Below are 6197 nucleotides of genomic sequence, written 5' to 3'. Positions count from 1 at the left end.
ATAAAAGGAGAGTTACTTAAAAATTATTTACAAATTTTGTACAAATTTATTTTTACTAAGACCTTTAAAAAATACATAATTGTTTTAGAGGACATATATAATTATTTTAGAGAATATAGAATTATTTAATAGAATATAAAATTATTTAAATCACTTTAATTAACAATGATTTAAAAATAATCATTTTTCAATCAATGTCAAATTAAATGATTTAAAAATAAGCAAAAAAAGATTAATTTACACAAGTAAAAAATAATATTTACCGCAAGGTTGCTCCACCGATGCCTGATGCCTTTTCTAGACCTCCTCCTCCTCTCAGAATGTGATTAACATCTCGCACAGGACACTCGCGTAAAACACTCGCGAATAATAAAATATAATCGCGCGCGGACTGTAACTTGAATCCGATAACTTAAATCCGACACTCCCGAAACGCGCGACACGGCGAACCGGTTGCGATTCGTTCATTTTTAAATCGGCGGCGAGGGTACGTTAGCTTCCCCATTGGATTTTTATAAACAGAACGATTTTACTCAATATCTAAAAATTTATCCAGCTATACATTCAGACATATCCGAAAATTTTTAGATACTTGAGAAGAACCATTCTTTTCGTATAAATATCCTCTGAGTACTGAGTCTTCTCATCACGTCAAGGTACCCGTGAAAGGGAAGGTAATCTGAAAAATGTAATATATAGCTATTATTACTATGCAATCGGTTAACTTTTAGAAACGAATGTCACATCTGCAATTCGTTATCATTGCGAAATAAAGTCAGAGCAGATAAAAGGCTGAATCTTTTACTTAGATATAACTTAGATATAAATGATTAGAGTGTAGAATGAAATAGGTTACAGATTAATAAAAAAAAAATTCTTTTATTATCGATAGTTACGATCAATTTTTAAATGGATCTCCGTATAGAATCGAAAGGTGTTCAAAAAAAAATTTATTAATTATTAAACCATATTCATTGTAAAAGCAGGAATTGCGATTTTTTTGCACGAGAATATTAACATTACTTTTTTATGACTCTTTTTATTAGTCATGTGTGACACCGTTCATATAGTAGCCGTGTCGCGTGCCGCCCTTCTTCATATTTCTTTTGAAAAGTATAATCGCGAAAAATGCTAGATATAATATGAAAGTTTTATTTCATGAATATTCACATAATACGATTGCTAGTATAATTAATTATTCATAAAACTTCGTATTATATTTAACATTTTTTGCAATTACATTTCAAAAGGGAATATAAAGAAGAGTGGCACATAACGACTACCTGCCTGTACGAGCTTCGGTAAGACAATGACTGTACGATAACTACGCGTAAACATGACGCGCCGTTCCCTGCCGTCCCGTGCCATCCCACTTCAAGGTCGCGCGCCGCTCGTCTAACTGTCAAAATATTACGCGTTTTATAAAATTAGTAAAATAATCTACGTTTTAAAATTCTTGATGAATATTACACAATGCTTTATTATACGAGTTATGTTTTAATTTTTGAATTCGTTACGCACACTCATCTATATCTTAGGCCGGTATTCATGTCAGAACTTATATTCAAGACCATCTTAAGTACAATTTTGAAGAAGTCACGAATCAGAGGGCCGTATTAGTGTCTTAAGACAGCCTTGAAATAAGAACGGACTATCTATATCGCTCTTAGATATCTCTAATTTATATCTGTAAATGTATATGAATTCTATTTCTACCTATTATTATATTTAGTTCCAAATGTTTTATAATTTAAAAAATGTTTGCATTTATATAACGAATGTATAGCTTATTATTCATTCTTTATTTGAATGTAAGTCATCAAAGAGAGTAATAAAGATTAAGATATACTCTTAGTACACACCTTAGTTTTGAGCAACATTACTATGTGGACATCCTTACGTAATTAATCGTCGATTCGCGTTCGTGAATATTTAATTTTCGTAAATTAATGTGCGACGCCCGCGATCATACCACACGTCTGTCTCCCTCCGCGCTCGCCGAGCGAATGCCGAAATGATGACGTAGTCAACCACCGGGCCGCTCCCCCCTCGCTTTCGCCGTGCGACCCTTGCTTTTCACCGGGCGCCGTTTAGATTATTGCGTATGAAAAATATTAACGGTTTACTCAATTATGCGCATTTTGATAAACGGGTATTGTCGTACATTTCGCGCTTTGCTCTGTGGCATCTCTAGCCCTTGTTAAATCGTATATTATAATATTTGCGCCGTTCTTGTAAACGTATAAATCAGTACTTGTATTTGCGTGGAGCATTTTTGATATTCCAACATTATGTCTCAATTTTTATTCTTTTAAGTGACTCATTAAAAATTAAATTGATAATTCTACACATCCTTTATCTATATAAAGACACATGCAAATTTTATTAATATTGCGAAACAATTTGCGCAAAATGCAACTTTCGCTAAAAGTATTAAATATCTTGTCAATCATTATTTAATTTTTTCAGCTAAAAAATTTATTTATGACACTGCTATTGCTGAAAATTATTTTGTTTCAAAAATTCTTTAAATTTACGTATAATGCCAATCATGACACGGTAAAATAACTGATTTCTTTAAAACAATTAAAAAACATAAACTAGGTAGGGAAACTTATTTAAAACACTTAAATAAAAAATAAGTGTTAGAAATGTAGTTATTTAAAATAATAAATACTAAATAACACTTTTAGTTTTCTTATTTAAAATATGTACTTTATCAATTTTTTACCGATTCCTACGATTTGATATTTTAAATAAGCTTCTGAAACTTATTATATATTTATGATTTTAAATAAGTCGTAAAAGTTATTTTACCGATGTTCCACGCACACAAACACAAGTACTGATTACGATTACAAGAACCGCACAAATATTATAATACGATTTAACAAGGGCTAGAGATGCCACAAAGCAAAGCGCGAAATATACGACAATACCCGTTTATCAAAATGCGCATAATTGAGTAAACCGTTAATATTTTTCATACGCAATAATCTAAACGGCGCCCGGTGAAAAGCAAGGGTCGCACGGCGAAAGCGAGGGGGGAGCGGCCCGGTGGTTGACTACGTCATCACTTCGGCATTCGCTCGGCGAGCGCGGAGGGAGACAGACGTGTGGTACGATCGCGGGCATCGCACATTAATTTACGAAAATTAAATATTCACGAACGCGAATCGACGATTAATTACGTAAGGATGTCCACATAGTAATGTTGCTCAAAACTAAGGTGTGTACTAAGAGTATATCTTAATCTTTATTACTCTCTTTGATGACTTACATTCAAATAAAGAATGAATAATAAGCTATACATTCGTTATATAAATGCAAACATTTTTTAAATTATAAAACATTTGGAACTAAATATAATAATAGGTAGAAATAGAATTCATATACATTTACAGATATAAATTAGAGATATCTAAGAGCGATATAGATAGTCCGTTCTTATTTCAAGGCTGTCTTAAGACACTAATACGGCCCTCTGATTCGTGACTTCTTCAAAATTGTACTTAAGATGGTCTTGAATATAAGTTCTGACATGAATACCGGCCTAAGATATAGATGAGTGTGCGTAACGAATTCAAAAATTAAAACATAACTCGTATAATAAAGCATTGTGTAATATTCATCAAGAATTTTAAAACGTAGATTATTTTACTAATTTTATAATACGCGTAATATTTCGACAGTTAGACGAGCGGCGCGCGACCTTGAAGTGGGATGGCACGGGGCAGCAGGGAACGGCGCGTCATGTTTATGCGTAGTTATCATACAGTCATTGTCTTACCGAAGCTCGTACAGGCAGGTAGTCGTGTTACGTGCCACTCTTCTTTATATTCCCTTTTGAAATGTAATCGCAAAAAATGTTAAATATAATACGAAGTTTTATGAATAATTAATTATACTAGCAATCGTATTATGTGAATATTCATGAAATAAAACTTTCATATTATATCTAGCATTTTTCGCGATTATACTTTTCAAAAGAAATATGAAGAAGGGCGGCACGCGACACGGCTATTATATGAACGGTGTCACACATGAGTAATAAAAAGAGTCATAAAAAAGTAATGTTAATATTCTCGTGCAAAAAAATCGCAATTCCTGCTTTTACAATGAATATGGTTTAATAATTAATAAATTTTTTTTTGAACACCTTTCGATTCTATACGGAGATCCATTTAAAAATTGATCGTAACTATCGATAATAAAAGAATTTTTTTTTTATTAATCTGTAACCTATTTCATTCTACACTCTAATCATTTATATCTAAGTTATATCTAAGTAAAAGATTCAGCCTTTTATCTGCTCTGACTTTATTTCGCAATGATAACGAATTGCAGATGTGACATTCGTTTCTAAAAGTTAACCGATTGCATAGTAATAATAGCTATATATTACATTTTTCAGATTACCTTCCCTTTCACGGGTACCTTGACGTGATGAGAAGACTCAGTACTCAGAGGATATTTATACGAAAAGAATGGTTCTTCTCAAGCATCTAAAAATTTTCGGATATGTCTGAATGTATAGCTGGATGAATTTTTAGATATTGAGTAAAATCGTTCTGTTTATAAAAATCCAATGGGGAAGCTAACGTACCCTCGCCGCCGATTTAAAAATGAACGAACCGCAACCGGTTCGCCGTGTCGCGCGTTTCGGGAGTGTCGGATTTAAGTTATCGGATTCAAGTTATAGTCCGCGCGCGATTATATTTTATTATTCGCGAGTGTTTTACGCGAGTGTCCTGTGCGAGATGTTAATCACATTCTGAGAGGAGGAGGAGGTCTAGAAAAGACATCAGGCATCGGTGGAGCAACCTTGCGGTAAATATTATTTTTTACTTGTGTAAATTAATCTTTTTTTGCTTATTTTTAAATCATTTAATTTGACATTGATTGAAAAATGATTATTTTTAAATCATTGTTAATTAAAATGATTTAAATAATTTTATATTCTATTAAATAATTCTATATTCTCTAAAATAATTATATATGTCCTCTAAAACAATTATGTATTTTTTAAAGGTCTTAGTAAAAATAAATTTGTACAAAATTTGTAAATAATTTTTAAGTAACTCTCCTTTTATCTAAAATTTAGTTAAAAGGAAAGTTATTCAAAATTTAGATAAAATAATTATATATATTTCCTAAAATAATTATATATATTCTCTAAAGAAGATGCTAGGAAAAATAAATTTGTTTAAAATTTTTAAGTATTATTTAAATTATTTTGAAATTTTAAATAAATTTAATTTTGCTAAGATCTTTAGAGAAGATATATAGATAATTATTTTAGAAAAAATGTAATATATAATTGTTTTATATCTAATTAAATGATGGGTACAAAATTCTGCTTATAAAAATTATATTTCCAAAATTGCATAATTATTTTTTAGTAAACTGCATGCGTTCGTATAGCAATTATTTTTTAAAGTTAGATGATTATTTCTTTACTCTGTTTTAATTTGAACTTTAATTTATTTGTTACAGAATCATCGTAGCGACGTTGCAGATTTAACTCCACTGTTGCGCATCAGTTGGTGAGTGACGAATTAATATTTTTATTGAGGCAACGTATGTATATGTAATAATGTTGTTAATATAATATCATACATATATCTAAATGAATATATGAATCAATTTAATAAAAATTAACTGAAAAATGTATATATAACATACACATACATCTATTGCTTTAAAATGAATAAATTGTGGTAGATTAGGATAACTTAATTCTGAATTGTGGAATTTACTATGCATATATTGTTAAATTTTAGTATCACATTACACTTAATTTAAGTTATCTTTAATCCTTCCTATTGCAAATTGCCACTGTTCAATGTCTCGTTAATTTAACTGAAACACTAAATAATAAATTGAATTGGAAGGAGCTATGAGCCAAGCTGGATGTTTATCCTAAGTGTATGTATTTCTGTGAGAATAAATAATAATTGAATATAGCATACGATATTTCGATCCCTATTGGGTTATTTTCAATGTTCGAGTAAAAATGTTATTCTAATCGATTTCTTACAATATAAATTTATATATATAATCATCCCTAAAACGCATTAATGAATATGTACATATAATAGTCCCTAAAACGCATTTCTTACGCATAGTTGTTTATGTCTATCGCTAGTTTATATAATAATTATTGCGAGTGGCAAGCATAAACGATGCGTAAGAAA

This window comes from Atta colombica, unplaced genomic scaffold, assembly GCF_001594045.1.
Source record: "Atta colombica isolate Treedump-2 unplaced genomic scaffold, Acol1.0 scaffold222, whole genome shotgun sequence".
Classification (NCBI taxonomy): domain Eukaryota; kingdom Metazoa; phylum Arthropoda; class Insecta; order Hymenoptera; family Formicidae; genus Atta; species Atta colombica.
This window is presented reverse-complemented; position numbering follows the sequence as displayed.